Source organism: Corvus kubaryi, unplaced genomic scaffold, assembly GCF_017639235.1.
Source record: "Corvus kubaryi isolate FWS band 111438036 unplaced genomic scaffold, C.kubaryi_AGA036_p1.0 split1-131, whole genome shotgun sequence".
In the NCBI taxonomy this organism is placed as follows: domain Eukaryota; kingdom Metazoa; phylum Chordata; class Aves; order Passeriformes; family Corvidae; genus Corvus; species Corvus kubaryi.
Genome location: NW_024582073.1, coordinates 23,969,148 through 23,994,156, shown reverse-complemented (window position 1 = coordinate 23,994,156; position 25,009 = coordinate 23,969,148). Strand labels below are relative to the sequence as shown.

Sequence of the window (25,009 nt, the reverse complement as noted above, 5' to 3'; positions counted from 1 at the left end):
TGGTTGGAGGAAAATGCAAAATTTTAATTGCTATGTGAGTGGCACACAGAGAATGACACAGTTTCCACGTGTGTTCAAGGAACCAACACATTTCTGATGTAATTACAGGATTAGGTGCAAACAGGAGCAGTCAGCAGTGTCAGGAGGTTTAGAAAAAGGAAATGTGATATCTACATGGCTGAGGTTCAGAATAATGCACCAGACAACAGATTATAGAAAAAAAATCATGTGTACCCAAAAATGGAATAGAGAAAGGAGTAGACAAAGCCACAAGATCATCTGAAATGGAACCAGGTAGGAAAACTGATGAGACCAAATCCCTCTGAAAATGCTTTTGTTTTGGTCCACGCAAGTTACTTACCAGGAGGACAAGATTTGTGCAGCAGCCACTGCCCAGCCTGATGCAGGATGCCCAGGAGCATCTCTAACCTCCTAAAACAGCAGAGCACTGGCTCTCATCCCTAAAGTGTGGGTATGATGCAAGTCTGAGTGCAAGCCTTGGTCTGGCCTGTCATTTCTGTATCAACAAGGTGAGCAGTGCCTCTTGTTTTGCTTACACTGTGGACTGCTGTAATTCCTTTCATCAGTTGCCAGCCCTTGGTATATCTCATTTTGGTTTGGGGGCTTTTTTTTGGTAGCTGAAAAATTGGAAGTAAATTGGATTTTGTGTTTGCTCTGAAAGCTCTCCAAATGTTCATGTAAATGAAAAATCTTTGTCCTTTACACTCCTATGGCAAATAAAATGTGTTATTTTTAAATCTATGGTAGGACAAAGGAGTAAAGCAATAGTAAATCTTGTTTCCAATGATACTGGTTAGAAAGAGATGCTGTGATGCCAATTGTATTTCCTGTGCCCTGAAAGGTCTGCTGCAGTGTGAGTGGGGCTGAATGATGTGGGGAGCCCTGGATGGAGCTTGAGTACCTGAGTTTCATTTACACCTGTCCTAAGCTACACAAAGGGCAAAAACAAGGTCTGTTTTCAGTTTCACTCTTCCTTCTGACCCAGGCTTGGTAGTGGGGTCAGGCATCTCTCCTTGATAGGAAAATGCTGTGGTGGAATTTTGCCAGCAGTCAGTGGTGAGCAGCAGTCGTGAAGCTTTCCATGTCCATGGGGTTCAAGCCCCTCTCAGTAGGATGGATGCAGGATCTGTAAATGAAAGAGGATTACATTGAAAACACTTCTTTGCTGTTGACTCACTTTATCTCTTTCACAAAATACTTCCCTTACCATACCACCTTCATTAATTTATACAGACACAATTAATTAGAAGGAAGTACTGACTTTTCAGACTCAGAGAGAAAGGGAGATGAGAGTCTCTGGCTCAGAATTTCCAGAAATTTTTCACCCGTCTGCTCAAATGCTGTAGGGAGCTGTACAAAGTCCTCACTAGCTTGGCCATGGGCAGACTCTTCGGACCAGGCTTTGTTAAGCTTCTCCTACAAGTAACCCCAGAGAATATCTCTATGCACATGTACAGCAAAGGTTGTTTAAGTTCCCTCTGCCTCTGGATATTTGTTTCATGTCTCAGGAGTGGGGATGGAATAAGCTTACATCAGTTTGTCTTCAGCAAACATGGAAGCAACCCTGTGAATATAGAGTGCAAATATCCCTCTTTACATGACTTCTGCTACCAGGAAAAAAACGAGCAGCACTCATGATGTCTTGTCAGGTTCCATAATATTGCTTGACTTTTTACTTCAAGTATCCTTTTCAGATTTTTAGGACAATGTGAGAAAAGTTTTTCTCATCAGGGTGCTTGAAAATTGTTGAATTAAGTATTGAAATAACTGGAAGTCTTTTTGTTGGCTTAAGAGGAATGCTGGTGGGTCACCTGTGGTCCTGCACATGGGACAGCTCTCCTGTCTAGCATCATAGGCTTAGCTCCTGTCAAAAGGATTTTAAAGTCTTCAGGAGCACTCAGCAGGTGAACAAGCAGCTTTTTGACCTTGCATACATTTGGGTGGCTCTATGTCCCTGAGAAGCTTTGGCCAACAGCTTTGTTTCAGTGCTGTGGTGTGTTACCAGGCAGGAGGAGGCACAGGTGATGGGTGCACCCCCTGATACAGTTCAGTCTATTGACAGGTGGAGGAGTTCCTGCTTTCCAAAATGCAGGGAAGAGCACATAGAGCCTTGTTCATATCTCCAGCTTTCTTTGACGCATCTGAAAAGAGACCGAAAGTTTCCTTCTCTGGGATTTACTTCCAACAACCATTAATGGCACTTTGGATTCAGTCTTCCTTGGTTTCCCTTCCTTGGACCTTTCCGATGTGCTGCCCAATACATCTTGCATTTTCTATAGTTTTAGGCAAAGACATGCCTTGGAGGAAGATGTTTTAAGAACAGCTTCCCTGTTTTTTATATCCATAGCAATAAATCCTGTTCACAGGATAACGTGGTGCCCACTAAGTGCGGCCCATTCTGGAACAGCAGTTTGCTGCAGCCTACAAATGAAATTGATTACTTCAGCTATTTTAAGGTATTTCCAGTCACAGTTATTCCTCAACAACACGGATGGATATTTTTCCAAACTAGGACACAGCTGGTTTATATTATAGCTGCACTCACAGCACCTGAGAAGGAGGAAGATGAGTCATCCCAAGAACCTTTCAGATGTGGGGTGGGAAATCTCTTCATGTATTATCAGGAGCTGATCCAATATCCAACGGCCTGTTACATAGAGCAGATAAGCAATGGATCTGATGTGAAAATCTCAGCTTCTGATGCCCTTTCTCTCTTTCCAAAAGGAGAGAAAAAATAAGATAGAGCCAAGCTTGACTCTTCACAGAGGAGTTCTTTGGTGTGTTGCAGGGAGAAACATGGCAAAAAGTTAAATCAAACTTCCAGCAAAACCAGCAAGAGGCTTTCAAATCATGTCTGTAGGGGTTGGAAGGATTAGTATGGGTGCTGGTAGAGCCAGGTGCTGTTGGGATGTGTCACACCCTGCAAGGACCTGCCAGGCCACCTGCCTGGCTTTGGGCACTCAGAGCCTGCTGGGCAGGAGGAGGTGTGAGGCCACCCTGACCAGCACTGGACTCAGCCTCCAGGGAAAAGGGAGATGCCACAAATGGCCACAAATGAGCACTGGAAACATGGCTGGTGACTTTGGCCCTCAGCTGAAGGCCATCAGAGAATGTCACTATCATGGTAATTCATGCATCTAACCTGTGAATAAGAAATTCCCTGTGGCTGCCTTATCCTTCACCTAGGAAGGGGATTTTTGCAGGCCTGGGCCTGTCACTGACTGTCTGCAGAGCCTTGGGCCAAGAACTGTGGAGACCTTGTTAGTGGGCAGTGCCTCCTGCAGGAACTGAAGGTTTGGAAAACACCTACCAGGCTGTTCGATTTTTAAATGCATAATTGTCCATAGCCCTGCTGTGCCTTGTTTCTGCACACACACAGATGATATGAGACTAATGTAGCAGAACCACAAAGCCCTTCACCCCGTTGTCAGATTAAAAGTGTGTAATGGAGAAGGGAAGGTCATTTAGGCACATTCTGACATGGGAAGCAAAAAGGAAACAAAAGCCTTATTTCAAATAAATAACTTTAATAACCATCCATGTTTTGGCAAACTTAGACTCCATGAAAGTGCTCCAAAGCATTTTATGAGAGGCTGAGTGGGACATAACTAAAGGCAACCATGCAGATGAAAGTCTCGATGCTGCTTATGTCTTACAGCTACTGTCCACTGCCTGTATGAATGTGGCTGGTAGACAAAGGGCATGGCAGACTAACAAGAAAAATGCCATGTTGTCAAAACACAGTCAAGACCTCAGCCTGTCTGTGTTCAAAGGAGAACAGGTCTCTTGTAGAGGATGTAAATGGCAAGCTCTCATCCCCCAAGGGGACTGTGTGTGTCCCTCTGTGGGGAAATCTGTTGTTCACTGCTGGCCTAGGTGAAAGCAGCAAAAGTTCAGCAGGGACCAAAGCAAAGGAAGCCTCCATGGTTCATGTGTACAGCAAGGCAAGAGGATGGAAACTCTTCTTCATGGTGCTGCAGCATGACAGAAGTGGAAGTACTCTGGCATGTCTTTCCTTCCATCTCCCCTGGAGCTTAATTGGGAAAAGGGACTGGAAGAATCACCTTCCTGACATTGTATGCTTCTGTATTATGGGATTTGTATCCTCTGGTCCAATGGAAGAAGGTCTTTAGTTGTCCCTTCGTGGTCGCCAGCAACTGATGCCTTTTCCTGGTCTTAAAATCAAGAGTCAAACATGGTTAGAAGGGAAAAAGGTATTTAACCTTTGTATTTATTTTAAGGATCCTTAGGTGCACATGTCCAGGTCAAATGCAGAGAAATGCACCCCGCAATGCCCCCCCAAAAGATCTGGTATAACATTATAGGTCTTACTAATTAGCATATCTTTCAAAAATTCCCCAATGAGAGGCTTGAATGAGCCCCCTCCCCAAGGAGCCTTCTCCTGGATGGTTCTATCTTAGTTTACAAAATGTGTTCTGGAGAGGACGTTGGGGTCTGGGGCACACTAACCCCTACCTACAAAACCTCTAAAATGTTTAGTCTCCCAGCTTGACAAACAAGTCCAAGAATGTAGGCAAAAAGCACTAAGAATACAGAAGTTGTAAAAAAGGTCTAACAGGGGTATAAAAGAAAATGCAAAAAATCTTCATGGCATCAGTAATATTATTTAAAAGTCCTTATTTTCCCTGATATTTTTATCACACATTACTAATTTTCTAGGCTTCAGAATTTTGCATTTTTATCAGCTCTGATCTGCTTCCCCTCTCCCTCTCTGTCATATGATGCTTTTCTTTTTCTGATTGGAGCCTTCCCTTTGCCACAGAAACTGGAAGGGATTTTAGCCAATGTCGTCTTCTTTATTGATTGTGGGAATGTGATTATTTTGATTTGAAAAATTGTTGCTTTCTGTTAACCTTCTGCCTTTGCCTTTCCCCCTGTTTGCTTACAATTTGCTTATAATTTGCTTATAATTTTCTTAGTCTGGAAGAATTAGCCCTTCTGAATCATCACACTTCTGTGCCATTTATTAAGTGGGATTGTCCTCTTTCCCCTCTTAAACAGCAAGACTGTCACTCATTGCCTGAGGTTTTGCAGTGTGAGATGTGCACAAAATCCCAGGACATAAATCTCTCCCTGGATGTCAGCAGCACCTTGCTGCTCCCCTCCTAATTGCGGTCAGATCTTGTAACTGAAGTCCCAGGGTTTTCATGTCTGAGGACATGTCTGTGCTAAGGTGAAGGCCTGCAGTGTTGCACAAACACTTCTTAGCTTGAAATTACTTACAAGAGGTCATAACCAAGGGGAAATTGTAGATTTACTAATTTCAGTCCTAAGGAACTGCTCAGCCTGTGGTACCAGCTCCCAGGTGAGCATATTCACAGGGTGTTGCAGCTCCTGAGGAAATTTTGGGCCCTGCACAGGCCCTGCATAAGCAGAGGCCACCCCATTTCACAGCCACTGTTTTTCAAACTTCCTGTACCCTCAGCAGCAGAGTTTCTCAGTGTTAGAAATTGTAACATGGTCTGTGGGCAGAGCAATTATCCCAAGACAGAACTGCATAGTTGGTGCAAAGAAGCTTTATCAGGAATCTGCAATCTCTCTTGACATTGTGCCCAGGGATGTGGTGATACCCCCCCCTTCTCATCCAGGACAGCTGAGGGTCAGGCAAAGGTTCTAAATGTATCTGCAGTTTACACATAAGAAAACGTTAAACACATCTGCAAACAACCAGCACTGAAGGTCAAACCCAGAACAAGGGGAGCCTTGCTCCGAGCTGGCCCTGTGGGCACTGAGGGAGGATTGGCAGTGCCAGAAGCCCTCCACAAGACAAATTGGACAGGAATGGGGCACTGATCCTGCAAACAGGCTGAGGCTGATGTAGCCAGCAGCCGGGTCTGAGCTTGACCCAAGGCTGCCTGAAGTGGGAAGGGTTCCACAGCATCTGCTTGTGGCACCACTGACAGCACACTGGGGCTGGCAGAGGTATCACAATCCTCCCCTTGACTGTAAATAAGACAGGCAGGGATGCTGGACAGAGCAGGAACAGGAACATATACAACCAAGGTCTCACCAGCTCTTACTATTCTCACAAAATATTGTGTGAACCTGTGGTTTTGCAGCCAAGGCCAGCTTTGGCTGTAGGGACACAGTGCCAGTGGCACACAGGTGAAGAGGGTGTATGCACCCAGGAGTTCAGGAAAGACAGTGGCTAAAGGCCAGTCACATCCTGACTGTGAGTGGCTGGCTAGACTTTCAGACAAGCTGCAGATGTTTCAGACAGGCTGAAGTTACAAAGAATGAACTGGGGGCTACAATCCTGGCATACTGTGAATGTCTTGACATATAATGTCTGCAAGCACTTGATACAATCCCTGCTAAGGAGATGATGAGGAGTGGAAACAGCATGGGCATTGCTGTTTAGCTCATTACTTAGACACATAAATGCCTCATGGTGCCATTGACTGTGCTTATACAGCTTCAATTTTGAGGTAATTAGTTGTTGGATTAAACACAAATCAACTGTGAGCTCTCTCAATAGGAGAGGAAGGAAAGATCTTTGCATTGGCTGCAGAGAAAGCAGGACTGAGCAGGAACAAAGGAGTTGTACTGTCAGCAGAGCAGACCTGCTGGAAAAATTAATATTTCAGAGAGGAGAAAAAATTCATATTTTTCTTCCTTTTGGAAAGATATGAAGCATACCAAGGTTTGCAAGGACCTTGAACTACTTCCATGGATACTTTTATCAAAAACATTATTGCAAAGTCTGATTTACTAAGTGCTTAACACGTCAATAGGCAAATTTGTGGCTAAATAAACATATTTTTCTGCAAAAAGGAAAAGAAATCTCAGTAACTCCTCATTTTTTCATTACAAATCTTTTGTTTCCCCAAGAAAAATAATGAAATTCCCTGAATGCTAGCCAGTTCCACCTGGGCAGGACTGTGAGAGGCTGTGACTGGAAGCTGCAGAAATAAGTCACCTGCTAAGTCACACTGCTAGGGAAGTGTCACTGCCAGGAGAGGCTGAGCAGGACCACATGAATAAATACCATTATATACTGAGTAGCAAAGCAAAGGAGACACTGGAAGGAGAACAGGAGAGTGTTCATGTTGGAAGGGATGTGAATTTTTTGGTATGGAAGCAAAGATCACAAAAAATGCAGTCAAATGCCTGATATCTGAATCACCATTGCATTTTAAGTACTTTTGTACATAGTCTGTGGAGTGGAACAAAACTGAGCTAGATCCAAGGATGAGAAAAAGAGTATGTAAGGTCTTGTGCCATTTCCCACAGAGAATCACAGACTCACAGAATGGTTCAGGTTAGATGGGGTTAAAGATCACCTCATTCCAACCCTCCTGCCGTGAGCAGGGACACCTTCCACTAGACCAGGGTGCTCAGAGCTCCCTCCAACCTGGCCTTGAACACTTCCAGGGATGAGGCATCTGCAACTTCTTTGGGCAACCTACTCCAGTGTCTCACCACCCTCACAGTAAAGTATTTCTTCCTAATACCCAAGCTAAACCTTCCTTCTTTCAGTTCAAAGCCATTCCCCCTTCTCCTATCACTACATGCCCTCTTGAAAAGTTCTTCTCCAGCTCTCTCGTAGCTCCCTGATAGTGATCATATCTCAGCTTATCTCTGATGATAACTCTCTTATAGTCAATTCACCGTCCCTGCTGTAAACCTACTTGCATTTGTCAAGTGGAAGACACTTATGCCCTCTCACCCCACAGATTAGGTAAGAGAGTTTGGTGAGTAAAGAAAGAAGTGATTTATAAATGTTTGGTTTGTGTTATTTTTCAATTCATTATCTGTGCAACAGAGTTTGAACCTTGTATATCTTTGAAGGTCAGTTCTGAGGATCAACCTGCTAATTAAATAAAAATACAACTTCATCATTATTGCAGCAACCAAGGGGAATGTTCACTGCTATATTTAGCAGAGAGGGGTTTCTGTTTAATTTTTTCCTTCATGGAACTACATTGCAGATGTAAAAGGTAATATTCCCATCCTGGGAGCTGACTAGGGGCTATGTGAGGGTGGAAGCTCTGTGGTTGCAACGTGGGTCTTCTTCTAAAATGTAATTAAATCAGGTTTTTTGAGATCCACTGTGTTGCACAAAAGCATGACAAGCAAAGGGAGAGTTTAATAGTCAGAGCAGCTAGAGAAGTAATGAGATTTTAAAGCTCAGTTTGAATAGAACAATGGATCAGAAAGGTGCCTTGAAATGTAAAGAATTAGTTAGCTTTCTTGGTTCACTTCAAATAAAGTAAAAAATGTGTTCTTTCTCCCAGAAAGATTATTTAAATCCAGTATAATGCTAAATGGTATTAGCAACATGCTGTTTCATTTCATTTCATTTCATTCTGATGCTCTAAATACCTCACCTCAGCCACTGAAAATATGATGGAAGGCTCATCCTGGAATCTTGTTCAGCCTTGAGAAGAGATGACTCAGAGAGGACCCTATCCATGTCCATAAGGACCTGAAGGGAGGGTGTCAAGAGGATGGAGCCAGGTTCTTCATGGTGGTGCCAAACAATAGGACGAGAGGCAATGTGTAGAAACTGGAACACAGAAGTTCCTCCTGAAAGTGAGGAAGAACTTCTTTACTGTAAGGGCGACTAAGCACTGGAACAGGTTGCCCAGAGGAGCTGTGGAGTTTCCATCTCTGGAGATTTTCTAAAGCTGCCGGGACACAATCGTGAGTGACCTGTTCTCAGGGTCCCTGCTTGAGCAGGCAGGTTGGACTAGAGAACCTCTAGTTGTCCATTCCAAGCCCAACCATTCCTTGACTCTGTGACTCTGTGACTCTGTGACTCTGTGATCCTACACAGGAAGGTGCCCTCTTTCCAGCATGTATCCCTACAATGCTCCAGTCTGACACACCGGCTCAAAACCCATCCACACTGTGACTGAGGAGTGCTGGTGCACCCAGGTTATTTTCAAGGATGCTGCATGGTGGCAGCATCATGTTGCATGATGGCAACAAACCTTACTTACTAGTTATTACTTTTGTCTACATCTGAAACAAGACACTGAAACACAAATAAGAATTTTGCCATGGTGCAGCATTGCCTGGACAAGCCCAAGGAGACTGATGGAAGACAAAGTTCAGCTGATTTACCAATCCTCCAGGTTTTCTCATATGCCAATATAAGCTGGAGGGATGAGATCAGTAAAGGCATTTAAGACACAAGAAAAGTAAGCCTGGAAACACAGACAATCAACTGAACCTGGTTTTCAGTCAATCACACTTTGGGACAGGATATAAGCCAGGAAAATGACTATAAGAGCATGACAGGGGGAGGACAATGACATGTACGGAGGATTTGGATGTCAGCCCTCAAACAGGCAGAGAAGCTTACAGTCTGCACTGTCTACAAATGACAGGACCTAAGTGTGGGATCAATACAAGGCTGACATGCTAAATCAATGCAAAAGAGTATACCTAAACCAGGTGTCACAAATCACATCTAACTACAGACACTGAAAAATAGAGAGGCAAGTCACAGTGGTTGCACAATTACATTTCAATCTGATCTGGGTTTGCTTATAGAAACATTTGTGCACGTTCCTACCTGCTGTCTCAAGTGACAGGTGTGAAGATGAGGGATTTGAAGGCACATGAAGCAGAGCAATAGAAGCGTGACATGGGCTGACACAGTAAGTCTGTGACCTCTTTGTGGCCAGCATGGCAATTGCAGCAGACTCACTTCCCCATCTTCTGCAGATTGAATGGGGGCAGAAATTCACTGAAAAGAGTAAGACGAGAGCAGGTTTCTTTCTTAGAAAAGTGCAGAGAAGTGCATGGCCCTGGGCGCTAAGGGCCAGGCTGTGGGATCTCAATACTGTGAATAACTAGATTGTGGGAAAAACCTTGGTCAGAAAATGCCAGAATCTGCCAATTTATCCCTCTGAGGAAGGTTTTTGAAGCAAGGATATGGCAACCATGGCCTTGGTATTGGGGCAGCTGAATGCCTGAGACAACCCCGAGCACTGGCGCATCAGCCCAGCCCAATGTATGAACGCAAACGTCCTTTAACATCAGCCTGAAGTTATTGTCCCCCATCATGACTTCCTACTCCATCCAAGCAAGGATGCAGCTCTTCATTAGCAATTCCTTTCCAGAGGCTAACAACATGCTGAAGGAAGGGTTTAGCTTAGTGGCATATTGGTCCAACAATATAAACACAAAAAATTATAATTAGAAAGGAAAAACTGGGTCAGGAAAATACCTATGGCCTGGACTGCACCCAAAGACATTTTCTCCACTTCTGTTATGGTCTTCGGCTTCCAATTCTACACAGGTTTGGCCTTGTAAATACTGTCATTAATTGTTATCTACTCTCTCCCCAGTGCATGGTTCATGGCCTGAGCTTCTCCTCAAGTTGTGATAGCTCAGGGAGAGCCATGCCGTGGAGAGCTACTCTGCAGATATTCATAGGGCAAATAAATTCCTATCTGAGAGACAGAGTAAGATGAATAAGACATCTATTGTCTCACTCACAGAGGGAGGCCAGGCCAGCTGCTCTGCATAAAACCTTCAGCATCTGAAGGGGATAAGCACTGTCTCTTCTGAACAAACTCCCACACTCTGCATCCTCTCCATTTTGCATAACATCTGCTGAAATCAGTGTTTGCTGCTTCAGAGAGGAAAATGTGCACCCATAAAGAAGGGAGCTAGAACAGAAATTATTTTCAAACTGGCGGGAAGGTTTTGCATCCACTTTCCTTTAGCAAAGGTGGGCAAATATCCCTCCAGCTCTGCTCCAGGGCTTAGTGGTACCACTAAGCTTGCTCAGTCTGGTGGTGCTGTTTCCTTTGGGTATGCTTCACTGTCAGCTGTAACTGATACAAGCCTGTAAAATAATGTGCCATTTATTTCAAGATCAATTTTGAAAGGAATTGTTGGCTCAGTGTTATCAGCTCAAAGGAAATATCTTCTCCAGAGAATGCATTTCCTCAAACCAGGCATCTTGGCACATGACCACTGAGAGACTGACACTTCATTTTGTGGTAACTGAGCACTCAAAAGAAGCCATGACTGGGGATCTGAAGGATTTCTTTATTCATTTTAGAGCACAACCTGGCCATGTTCAGGCTTCTAAGGAGCTCCAGTTCTTCATGTGCACTGTGCATTTTAGGAGTATCTATTTCAGCTGCATGCTGTGAGGACAGCAGTGTACCTCAGTGCCAAAGATCAGAAAATGGAAATGCAGTCCTATGGAGGCACATATCCAAAGGCATGCACCTTGTGAGACAGTGCTTTCAGAGGAGCAGATAGCTCACAATGTCGAGCTTTACCCCAGCAGAAACAGGAAGCCTCTGAGAGACTCCCAGAGCGGCAAGGTAACAAGGAAGTATTTAGGAGCATAAAGAACTTCACAGCAGAGTTAAAGGATTTATTAATATCAGTCTACACCACAGAGAATGCTGGGAAATATTGGCCCCAGATGTATTTTTTCAGGCTCAAATCGTAGACAGTGAGATGTTAAAACATGAGGTGTTGAACAAGCTAAAGAGCCTCAAGCTGCTAGGAATGAAAGGTATATACCCCAGGAGAACTGGAGGAATTTTAGGAAAGAGGAGCTGAGTTGCTAACAAAAATACCCTGACTCTCATTTATGTCATATTTGTGTTTTAGAAAGAGCTGATCCTAGGATGGGGGACCAGCGAGCCCTTCTCCAGTGCCAGCTGCATTGGCTGAAACTAATCAAAACCAGAAGTTTAGTTGGATGAACATGACAGAATGGGGACGACTCAGTCTGGATTCACTGAAGGGAAATTGTCTCTAATCTACTAGTTTTTTTAATACACTGCCAGAAGAGTGGATGTGACTTTCTTAGATTTCCAAGAGACATAGGACAAAGTCCTCCACAGGAGGCAATCTGGGAAACAAATACCCTGGTATATGAGACCAAATATTGTCACGGACTAAAAATTGCCTAAGAGAAAACAAAAGATCAGTTACAGCAGGCCAAAGAATGTACATGAATGTTCCTCTACCATATTATTAATAGGAGTGATGCTTAGTATTTTTAATAAGGAATTAAAGAATTGACAGAACTGTGAGATGTGTTGGATGTACTGAAGGCTGTGACGAGGATCCCACCATTGGGGTGTGCTCTGTGTCCTGCTTAGTGGGGTTTTGAAATGCTCCACACAGAACAGTGCCACTAAGCAGCTACTTGCAGGTTTATGTGACACCGGTGTTGCAGAGACAAAATGCCAGCACAACAGTTTTGGAATCCTTGTTTTCAGTTGCTTTGTAACTGAAGCTGGTTTAAATTAGTTTTTGTCACTTTTCTAGGAATAAATACATCTTGCAGCTCTTTCTCAAAACCACTGCTCTGTTAAAATCTCCACACAGAATACACCTTCCTTGCAAACCTATTGACATATGTGCAATTATTCCATAAAGGATTGCAGCCTATTGGGATGGCAGGATCAAGCTGTGATTCAGCTCTTACCCCTTCTGAGCTGCTATGCAGCAGAGTTAACACTACAATTCCTCAAGCTCACTGCGTGGTGCTGGATATTGCATGATTCCCCATAAGCAGCACAGTGGTCCTTCATCTGAAGTTTTTTGTATTTCTTCCATCTGAAAGATTCTGAGAACCAAGCATTAACAAAGCTGTTGTTTAAAAAGAGGAACCATAATTTAGAAGGACTAGAAAACCTCCAAGATATGTATCTCCTTATTCAAGATTGCTTATTTTCCCATTAAGTCATCTTTGAGTTGTGTATCAGGTTCAATTTTTTTATAAGGATTCTGCAGACATAGTATCTCCTGTTCCCAGACAGTTTTCTCTACACCATGTTATGTGTCTAAAGGCCCTTTTCCAGAAAGTATCTTGCATATAGTACAAAAACAGCCACAATAAGGGTTTTTCAGGTTATGATTCTGTTATGAGCTAACTTTGCCAGTTCTTACAGTCTTTTACTATTCAGACATATTTTATTATTCCTTCTGTGATATCTCCTCCTCATCCAGAGATACTGGCAAATTAAAAAATGTCAGAGAAGTGCCAGTAGTGAAACAGATGACTACTTTTACCACAGTTATAAATACATTATTTTAGCAGCTAAAATGCTCTGGAAACTTTTCATGTGAAGGAAATCTAAGCTTCCTGATCCATTAAGCAAGCAGAAGAGAAAATTGTATCTTTGTGAAAAAGTATCCAGATTCCACCAAATTTTTAATTTGTGAGTTTTGACAGGTCAATTTGTATTTTCACTGAAAAAAACCCCAACCCTTTAACCACCCAAGTTCTTTAGGCCAAAAGACTCATTTCATGTCTGAAATACAACTTTACTGACCAACAGTGTATAAAGAGAGATCATAGAATCATAAAATATTTTGGGTTGGAAGTGACCTTTAAGGATCATCTAATCCAACTCCCCTGCAATGAGCAGGGACATCTTCCACTAGATCAGCTTGCTGAGAGCTCTGTCTGATTTTTCGATATAAAATACCTCTGATGAATGTTTTTAAATGGATGCATGGATGCATTCTCAGCACCTCATCAGCACCAGCACCATGACTAGCCAGAAAAGGACCTTAATATTTTTAAGAAACATTTGTTTTCCCTGAAGATCTTCATTGACCTCTGATATGCACCACTCACCAGCTGACTTCTCACAAATATTTAAATTAAGTAGATTCAAGAAGAGATATGGGTTTATTTTGCCTAATGCTCAATCACACACACATACACACACACCCACCCACACCCCCCCCCCCACAAGTCTTAGGCTCATATAGCTAAATTGAGTAAGGCCAGATCAATTTCTGTTGTATTCTTTCCCCATTAATTCCCTAGTGTTTGCCAATTTACAAGGTACCTTCTTTTTTTAAAGACTGAGTCACTGACAAAATACTAAACTTGATGAAGTCAACAGAAGTACTGTTATCAGCATTCATAGGCTTAGGGCACCACCCCTATGTTTCTGTGTCTCCTGCAAAAACATAGACAGTTTTGGGTGATGGAAATGATACTCATTACAGACACAGAAGCCTACACAGCTGGGTTTTCAGTTCTCTTTTATAGCAGGATTGTACAGGAGCATTGCACTCTGGTCCCATAACAGGGGTGGAGGTGAATGGTAAGACTGTAACTTTTAGATGTGTTAATCTCACTACAAAGGGTCACTTATGATGCAGGACTGCAAAGGTTTGCACATCAACCATCACTCTTGAGTTAGCCAGAAGTGCACGTTCTTTCTTATGCTGTCAAACACAAATCATCATGAGAGGGCACTAAAGAGCTGTCAGTAGCGAGGCACTTTGAGACAAGGGTTGTGGTGAGAGGCAGTTGTTGGGTTTGAGATCATCAAATATTTCCGCTGAGATCGGAGATACTGTGCTTTCAAAACGTCTTCAAAATACAGGCAAGCTGAAGTTCCCTGAGCCTTTCAAGACCCTGCTCTAAAACCTGAGCCTATGAAACATCTGGTCTGTCAAAATGAGAGGGGGGTTTGTGAAAGGTGGACAAGACCTTTTAATGATGAATTTCAAATACTTCCTGTCTTAAAAAATATTCTGCTTGGGAGACTAGAGATATCACGAGGCCTTAGAACACCTGGCAGCACAAATGGAAAGTGAATGAATGAAATGTAAATTGGACATCTTGACTAGTAAAGACGGACTATTTTCCTCCAAACACTGGGTTGTGAATTGAGTGCCAAAGCTGGTGCAGTTGGATTCAGCAGAGTCAACCCTGAAAAACTGTAAAGAAAATCCCCTATCTCATAGACAAAGCAGAGGATTTTCAAAATTAAAATGGGCTGTTTCACAAGTGACTTGTGAGCATTCCTGTGGGACAGCACTGCTAACAGATGTCCTCAAAATTCTCACAGGCCCCCTTGAAATGGAATGCACATATGGCACAAACTGCAACCAGACACTCGCAGCACAGAGCAGCACAGGCTGATCACTAATTTTGCAATCCTGGTTTAAATCTGAGCCACTGACTCAATGGAGCAAGGTCACTTGACATCTCTCAAACCCCAGGAAAGCCAGTAAGAATGAATTCGGGATTTAGGTTAATCCTAACAAAACCAGTATCTGCTTACTTGCTATTAATTTTCCTTCTTAGACATTTCTTTACAGAGAACATTTGAGGGAATAATATGAAGGTGTTCCCAAGCCAGGAGCATACAAAGACATGTTTGATTAAAATCCAGACTCCAAATTTGTGCCTCATAAGGCCAGAATTTTGCGACCCTAGTCTTCTACGCCAACACCTTCCGAAAGGTGAGATGTGAGCCTTCTCAGAGTTCTGTTCCAGAAAGACTATCTTCTTGAAAAAAAAAAATCTTTCTCTTGATCCAAAGACTTCAAAGACAAGAAGCAATGAAATATGGAACATATTTTTTGTAAACTATCCCAGTTGCCAATTTCCATCACTGGTAAAAACTTCTATTCTGAAGCTGTCTGGCCTCAGCTCCTCATAGTTGGACTCCTGCGCCTTTGCCCATAAAAACTAAGACTTCTGCTAGACAGTGATCAAACAACTCAGTCACCTTCCATTTTTTTCATAAGTCACAGAGATGGTTTTTCTTGTGATTGTTTTTCCAAGGCACATCCTGAGTCAACTATTCCTGCCCAAATTTATTGACACTTTCTTGGATTCCAGACCCCAAAAAAGAGGACACCAAAGAAAGCAACATCCACCATGGACATTCAGTCCCATTTGCCTTTCTAATCATTGCATCAGCCCGTAGGCCACGGCTGGCTAAACAGCTACGGCTGCTTGTTAATGCTTTTCCAAGTCAGTTTACCAGAGAACTGTATCTTGGGCTGTGAAAATTTCTTAGAGTCTCTCACTCTAAATATAGTATTTGCGTTCAGTAATGGTGAAGTTGTCTTGTCCATCCAGTTTCATGTTTGCTCTATACCTCCACTCTGTGGAGGTGCTTCTCTGGGCAACCTGTGCCAGTGCCTCACCACCCAATGAGCAATAGAAACACATAATAGCATGGGAACAAGCCCTGTGCAGCCTTGGTAAAAATTTACTTCATTAATTATGATTCTTGTAATTCTGGGATTGTCTAGTTTAGTCAGTTTGCCTCCCTTTTAGTGTATGCTGAGTGGATTTTTAAAATCTTTTCCCCAAAACTTTTAAAACGATCTTTTGTTTCTATTGTCAATTGAAACTGTGTGTTTATTCAAAAATGGACTAATTAATTGATTTTGTTTCTGAGTACGGTTTTCAGAAGTTCTGACTCTTGACTGCAGGATTATAAATTTTTTTTTGACCATTTTAAGACAAATCTTTAAAAAGCTTGAGCTAACAATCATATTTTCACATGCTTCTTTCCAAGTTATTTGGATTATCACTGTTCTTGTTTGTAAAACACTTCTCTAAGGGATTGACTATATGTATCAGTTCACTACATTAATCATCTGGGCTTCATTTTGCCTGTATATGAGAAATCCAATTAAGTAAAACCATTTGTATCAAAGCCATCACTAAAATTAATTCTGTGGTCAGTTCTTCTTAGACTGTCAAGATGAGGTTTAATACTGAATTTCCTGGATTAGATGTAACAGTTTGAGTAAGGAGATTAACTTCTGTAGTTTTTAGAAATTCTAAGGCTGTTTAGTTTTGGCAGAAAAATGCCTCCGGCATGTATTAGAATAAGGATCCCCTCTCCTTCCCTCCAGCTACGTTTGATACTTGTGACTTCTGTGTATCCGCAAGCAGATAACTGAAGTGTGAATGGTTGGTGTGTAGAAGACACTGTTATCCTCTTTACTGGTTAGGATACAAATCACTGACTGTCAAGGACTTGTTTCTGATCTGTCAGACTGATCCCAGCAGTTCTGATCACATCATTGCCTCTCCTTCTTTTGGCCACTTCATCCTTTTTCAATATAATTCTTCCCTTTGTATCTCTGATAATTTGACTAATTCAATTCTCCATATTTTGATTTTCTGTTACATGACTGTTGACTGTTTCCTCACATCACCCTCTGCTTTTGGATATGAGTTAACAGTGCAGTCAGATCAGTTCTGGGAAAACTGATTGTCTTCTTCCTTTGGTCTGTTCTTTAGATGAGGGATTTGCTGCTACAGTCACAGCCCTTGGATTTCTAACACTGGCTTGGCTGCTGACTCACTGCCAATTCTTTTCCATCTTGCACTGTTTACAGGAGAGAGAGGTTTTATGACATCTCCAGGTGTTCCTGTCCATTAAGACCCTTCAAGTTCCCTAAATTATTGAGAAAATTTTCTCCCTGTTCCATGCAAGGACCTGGCAATTTGGGGGAGTTTTGAAATTCCACTGCTGCCTCCTTTCTACAGGCTAGAGGGAGTCCTAAACACAGGTGGGAAATGAGTGTGTACCACAGGAGGCCTGTCCCTATAACTGCATCATAGAGAAACAAAGCTCAGTTCTACATTTTCCTGTCATCAAGAGTGCCCTCACATCCATGACATTCCCTCAGCAGCACTCCCATCTGTTGGTATTAGCTTAGCACCAAACCACCAAGGGCTTTGTTCTTTGTCTCCTCAGTCTTTTCATTCACAGAGCTAAAGTTATAGTTTTGTAACTATGAAAACTTCCATGAGGCAGATACTGCATGATACACAGCCATCAAATGAGAGAGTTCAAATGCCTTCACCAGAGTAACCGCACCAGGTTTACCTCTGAAGATACAATTCTGCTTTCTCCGAGTTTTCCAACCTGCTTCCACACAGCCATGATCCATGCTTACTTCACCCATCTAAGTCTTTGTCTCCTGCCACATCCTACCTTAGTATCTATTATGACCTCACTTTTCTTTATTCAGTCTTCCTTTTATTTCATAGGGATATAACTCAGAGCAGTCACAGCCAAGGACATTCTGATTTCTATCTATCTCATTATAAAATTATATTTGTCCTATTTTTTTCTTCTTCTGCACACTTAATATAGAAACTAGTAGAAGAACCTTACAATTAGCAAGGTGAGATGACTAGGTTGGTTAAGGCTACAATAACCTATTATTTTGGTGAGGGTTGAAAGAAGAGTTATTGTAGATGAGGAATATAATATTTGTTCGAGCCAGGTGGAAGAAGTGGTCAAGCTCTTTTTATAATGAGCAAATTAATACAGCCTTTGGGCAGCCAACCCCTACAACTAAAGTCATCTGTCATTGAATAATGTTGTGTTATATGGTTACAAGCATTTGACTCCAAATTGAAACTAAATGCAGGGAGTTTGTCATTTTTCAGATATTTTAGTGAATAAGGAAGGGAACTAGAGGTGTAAGTCACAGAAACCTATAGAGAAGGCAGGAAAATGAGTTTTTTAAAAAAGAACTGTCAAAGATGCTTTAGAAGGAAATCTAAGAGATATTAATGGCAGACTCAAAATCATAGCTTGGAATACTGGCAGGTGATATAAATCCAGGGTACCTTGTGTGTTCATGTGCATTAGCAAGATTATACCAAAGAAGGTCTATGTTACCCCACAGAGAACAGCCCTTAGGATCCCATTTATAAGGTATCTGCTTGCATCAACAGTCATACTCAAGGAAGAACATACCTTGAAATATTACTCGTAATTTTGTCTGGATAATTATTTTTTCCCTCTAATTATGCATTGTTTCAGTTGTGGTTAGATAGTTGCTGTTTTTCAACCCAAATTACTCCAATGCCATGGTGAATAACTCTCATGAGTGTTGGAAGTGTGTTGGAAACTTTCCAGACAATGCTGCCCCAACTCTTCCCCTGCATTCACCGCTCCCAAGTTTCAGAGTAAAGGGCAGCAATGACTGAATGTGTGCATACTGCTCTCACAGAAAAGTAACCCAAAGTGTGCATTTGTTTGGGTGTTTAGTCAACTCACATCCCAACTTATGTTTCCACTACACATTTCAAACTGCTTCATGAACCCTGCGCAGGTCATGGGCCCTGGGTGATTCTCACCTGCTCCAGATTAAAAAAACTAACACTGTAAACCAAAGATTGCTATTATTAGCAACAAGACTAATTAGTAACGTATGTCATTTCCTTAGTGAGCCTTTCCAAGCAGGTTATAAATGCCCATAGAAGATGGCACACTATGAACCTACATGGCTTCACATATTTTGTCTGTGCATATATGATTATCGCCATGCCTTTGGCATGACGTTGATTCTAAAATTAGCCAGGCATTAAGGGGTGTAAGGCATGGTAAGATGCAATCAGAGGGAGCAGAACCAGGGTAGTGGGAGAAGGGGCCAGGAAAGAGAGCAGGGAGCATATTTCACATATCAGCATTCTCTTGATCCAATTTAGGAACGAGCATCACCCCGCTGTGGTCATGGTCATACAGTATTTATAGAATGCCATCTCCTGCCTCACAGACATCTAATGGCAACTGAGCATTTACTCCAAGAGTAAATTTGAACCAGCTGGCCTTTGGGACCAATGAGATATTTTAGAGAAAATCAAAACAATTTGTTTACTTGTGTGATTACCCCCAAACCCAAGTGTTTAATCTTTTAGGGTCATTAATGGAAAGCTCATCAAAATCAATATTATTCCCTGGCCCAAGTCCAAAAAGGTACTTAAGTGAATGCCAAACTTCATGCATGGAAATAATCCCACTGATGAGTGTTCCTGATGAATTGGGACTTTCATTTTAAAATACTTACCACTTTTTCACTCTGTGGTGCTTGTCATAGCATTATTTAAGTCTCAATTTAAATTAGCGTATACATTAAAAATACTGCTCTCTATTGCATCTACTCTGTATGATCTTTAGAAGACAAGGGAATTGTGATTGCATGCAGGTTTTTGTGAAAAGCAGCTAGGTGTGCATGTTAAGAATTAATCTTCCTCAACATTTGGAAACATAAGCCTGTCGGATCTGCTAGGCAGGCTCACAGTCCAAGAAGTACATTTCATTTTCAAGCATCACATCACATCACATGTTTCTGAACTGCCATTTTCCAAGAATTTTCAGTTTGAGAAGCTTCAGACAGCTAGAGGTGCAGCACACTTCAAACCACAAACAAATTTCAAATAAGAACACCGAAGACATTTATCCTATGCTAGAAATTCCACTTTCACATCTGGTCTGTTATTCCTTTCACATTCTGGTCTGTTAGGGTCAGAGAGACACCCAGTGTGGGACTAGGCATCTTTTGCACCTTCTACAGCTAAGTTTAGCTTTTGGGATTGTATCTGGGGGACATCTGAGGTGGAACTCACCAGGCAGTCTTCACCAGCATTGCTCTGCTTCCTTAAGAGGTGAATACCCAGCCCTGTGCCATTCGATTGGGTGACCCATGGCTCTGGTGGGACAGTGTCCTTTGCCTGCCAGCCACTTTATTCTGTGCCATGTAGAGAGAACTGAACACCACCTTATGAAGGTGCTGAGCATGCAGCTCTTGTATTTTAGTATTAGCTCTTCATAGGTACACATCTTGTCTAACCTGGACATTTTTGTCCTGTTGTTCACCTCCCACGCTGCTGAGCCACTGTTGGTCTCCACGCCCCTCCTGTAAGGTGTGAGGATCAGCTGAAACACAGTCCCCATCCTGGCGCTCCCTTGCATTGGATCTTCACCTGGCTCTGAGCATGCCCCAGGAGCTGCTGCATGAATCAACACCAGTGCAGACCTGAAAAAAAGGCTTCATTCTGCCAGAGTGCTCTGTTTTCCAGCAGTGGCACTTCCTTGGGAAAGTTCTGGGACTTGCAGCATAGCTCCACACAGGCAACAAAGAGCACATTTAGACAAATGCCATTGGAGAGACTGGGGTTTTGGTCTGCAAAGGAAAGCAGGAACTGACGTCCATGCAGTTCACAGGAGTTATCTCTGTCTTCTATTAATATCTGTTCTGTAGCTGTTGGATAAAAATATATTGCACTCTGAATATTAAGTGATACCTTCCACCAAACCCACAAATTTACAAGACAGTCATTGTGGATACAGATATGATATTCTGTGAAGAGGGACTTCACAGCGAGAAAAGTAACAAAGCTACAAAACATAAAATGCTAGAAATGCCCATGATCCAAAGCAGAGCACCAAAATCCAATGCAAAGCAAGATGCCCCATAATGCCTTTGAGTGAAAGAGGTAATCCATATGATGGGGGGTTTTTTAATCTGGTGGAATTACACTGTCTTTGCAATATCTGTGCCTACTCTTTAGGAAGATAGCTGAGGGAGCATAAATATAAGCACAGGCTAAAGATTTTATACTCTCACATAAAATGTTCAGTATCTGATTAGGGAAACACAAGCTCCAAGTGTTTATGCTTACAGATTTCAAATTATGGCAGCACCAAATTCAAATATTCCAAAATCATGAATCAGACTTCTAAAACTTGTCTCAGTGTGACACTGAACAGTTTCTATGGAGGAAATCACCTATAATTGCCATTTTAAAAGATTTACAAGAGTCTTCCACTTTAAGACTGACTTCCAAATAATGAGATACAGAAAGAAGAACTCTTCCAATTTATCTTACAGTTTGCAAGCTATTGGGATATTTCAGATCTGTGTTTTAAATTTGCATTGTAACCCAGAGGACTAGAAACTTATTCTTTTGAATAAAATGTGACTTTCTTATGTAATCAGTTGCCCTGGGAGCAAGATCTTTAAGATAAATGCTGAATTCTGTGAAGCTTCTGATAAGCTCCTAAGAATTGGAATCACTAAATCAAAGAATAAAAAATGTAATCACAGGGTCATACTATAGGGCCTGTGAAAACGAACTGAATGATGTTAGAAAATCAAAGAAACAACTTCATCTTGCAAAATGACAGTTATGGGTGCTTTCATCCCTACAAATTGTTCAAATGTCACAATGTTGAAACAAGCTTTAGAGATGTTAAGCAAGTACCTCAAAATGTCCTCTAAAAATATTCTACTGGAGCAATTCCCTCTTGGAAAGAGTGGGTTCAAGTGACCAGTGACAGACTTTTCAAGCTATTTGGGTGATTAAATTATGGATAATCATCATCCATCCATTTGTATTGAGGATGTCCTACAGTACAAGCATAGGAGTCCCTCTGCTCTGTTGTGGTCTACACCTTTTCTGAGAATTGCACCAGGATCATGGTGGTTTGTGTTGCAAGCCTGGTGACTGTGTCGTTCTCTGTTATTCTGCCCAAGAACGAGAAATCAAGATGGCACAATAATTGACAAGGTTTTCAGCAACCATTCCTGAAGGCTGCGGGACTGGCATGAATGATGGCTGGATGAGCCACTGTGTATTTTGGTGCCACTCATAGAGGACTGCTGACTATTTCAATTTACACTGGACAGACTTACTCTTCCTCCCAACATATTTTCCAGACTTGAAGTTTAGCATGACTGGAGAGGCTAAATTCAGGCAGGCATTATTGAGTGGAAAACATATTCTGGTCAGGTACCACTTTGTTTCCCAGTTAGTTCCACACATACTTAGCTGGTTTCATCATTGTAGTGTGCTGACAGCTCCTCACAGGAGCGAAATTATTTGTCTGATCTAGTGCCTGGGCTGATTAATTGGTTCACTATGCAAAATGGCCCTACTGAGATCTGGCTTTATTGAGAAAGAGCAGGAGGCCCATTTTGTCCCTGTTCCTGCAGCAACAGATTTCTACAAACACTATTTATGGTGTTGGTAGAGAAATTCAGAATGGTTTCTGCATAATTCTTGTTGGAACTATTTTCCTGGATCTTTCCTGCACCAAAGAGAGTCTGTGCAGCACCCTGCTAGGGTCATCAACTCTGTGTTTGTGTTCTTCACTGCCTCTCACATGATCCTCCTGCCTGGAATGGCAGCAGTCAATCACAGCCTAATGTAGGCACTGCCTCAGTAAGGTTGTAGATGCGGTCTGGGAGCGCAAATCCCATCCACCTAATACTGAATTTCCCTTTGCAATCAGTTGAGTTTGACACCTCAGATAACCTGTGAGGAGAGGCCAGTTTTCCTTAAAGTAGGCTTTTTACCTTTTTATATTTATTCAATAGGAAATTAGGCACCGCCAGAACATAATTCAGTCCTGAATTATGCTGAAAATTTTCAATGCTACTGAAAATCAGTAGCTTTGAAAGTGCTCCCCTGTAGATGTACCAAGGTGGATTGGGGCTGCAGATTCCCAGCAACATGCTGTTGAGTTTCTGGTGCCATATCTTCTGGCTATCATTTCCCAAGGAGGTCCTGGAGAGTCTGGAGAAGGCCAAAGCCCTGCTGGTCTCCACACAGTGAGTCCATCGCACAAAGCTGGTGGAAGAGGGGTTGTCTCTGTGACATAAGTTGAATGCACTCAAGATTGAAGATAATTCAGGCTGAAAGGGACCCCAGGAAGTCTCTAGTCCAATCTTCTGCTCAAAGCAGGGCCAGCTATGAGGTCACCCTGTTCCTCTGCTGTCCTCATGATGAAATAATTTTCCCTTTTTCCTGGTCTGAACTTCTCTCATATCAGCTTGTACCTGCTGCATGTCATCCTCCTTACATGCATGGAAAAGCATGGATGTAGTTGTTTAGCTGAAAGCTGCCTTTGAAATGTACACAGAGCATAAGGAGAACAAGTAAACGTAATGCATAAGGAAGATATTCAGATAGCCAGTATTTCTTTCTGTGTTTGCACATTACTATTAATTGTTTTGTTGGCTAAGGAATGATAAGGTGCTCTCTGTCAGAGACTCAAAATAGGCTGAGGTGCAAACACTGAACAAAAATATCATTTTCAAAAATCTGAAACTGTTTGTCAAATACAGAAATATGCAAAAGTCATAACTGACATTTTAGGACTAATTGACTGTCGTTTGGAAGCTAAATATGACTTCTAGAATTTGAAATAAATAAGTGCTTTTCCTAAGCATACAGCTTTTTTCCTACTTGAATAACATGTAGTAACTACAACAATAATCATTTCTGGGAGGACCTCAGACCTAGCTCATTACCCTGCCATGTCTGACAGTCACAGAGCTGCTAACAGGACCTCTCTTTCTCTGTCTCTGTCTCTCTCTCTCTCTCTCATCAACCTTGTCCTCCTGAGTCGTTGCTCACTGCCCCTTGCAGCAGCCCCACTCTTGCTGCTGCCTAAAACAATCTGAAATGACAAAGTCTGATTTTCATATGCAAACATCATATTTTTTTAAAAATCACCTGTTTGTATCTAGTGAACCCAACCTGACTGGCCGCATTCTGAGCAAATGACGCGGCTTGAAGATTTTGTCCCCTAACTGTTGGGCAGGAAATCTTAGACTGGACTCAAGGAGACTTAGACTGCATGTTTGAAAAACACTTTATTTTCTAAAAAAATTAGATCTGAGGAAGAAATCTCCATCACTGAAATGTTTTAGGAGTAGGTTTGACAGTCAACTGTCAGAAATGCATTCAGTTGCTTTAGTCCTGGCTTTGGATGAGGGGATGAACCCTACTGGTACTTTTGGTTACTCAGTTACCATGAGGCAGTGTCTACCTCTTACTTGACTATAAACAGACACAAGGAGTGAGACTCCAAACTTGGGACCACAGTTCAGAGCCTGGAGCTAGATAGCGTGAGCTCAGATTTTAGCTGCTCATCCTGAGCTCATTAGTTAGCAAGTTACTAAATCTGCCACTTGAATAATTTCTGATAGGGACAAGAGAGCTGGTGTCTGTTGATGGCCATTCATATTCAGCTCATGTTTGAAGTATTCTGGCTGCACCTCTGGATGATTCAGCCTGTTTTATGGATGCTGATCCTGCTCATTGGGATGCTCATGTGGACCCCAGGCTGTAATTATTCAGCTCTATTATATGAACATATTGGAGAGTAGATGAAGGCAGGGGAGGAAGAGGACATGATCATCAGCCTTAGGTTCTGTTTTAATTTCATTCTCCGCTAATTCAATAGTTTTCCAATTGACCTCAGAGAGAGCAGACAGAGACCATTTCTAAGAAAAAGTCCTCTTGCTGATGTTTATGACAAAGTGGAACCTCTGGTGGTTAGTTGTACCCAGCCTAAGTAATTCATCTCTCCGGAGCAAATCTCAGCTATTTGCAGAGGACATTTTCACCATTCCTTTATGACACAGAAATGACAGGAAGGCTCCTGATATATGT

General features: G+C 42.1%; 1 long non-coding RNA gene across 1 annotated transcript; it reads right to left on the bottom strand.

Moving 5' to 3' along the window:
• LOC121676803 lies at positions 1-20,804 on the bottom strand. The gene is made up of 2 exons (XR_006020611.1): positions 20,174-20,804; positions 1-1,147 (listed from the first exon to the last, which is right to left on the bottom strand). It is a non-coding gene; the product is annotated as an uncharacterized LOC121676803 (long non-coding RNA).
• Positions 20,805-25,009: the final 4,205 nt, after the last annotated feature.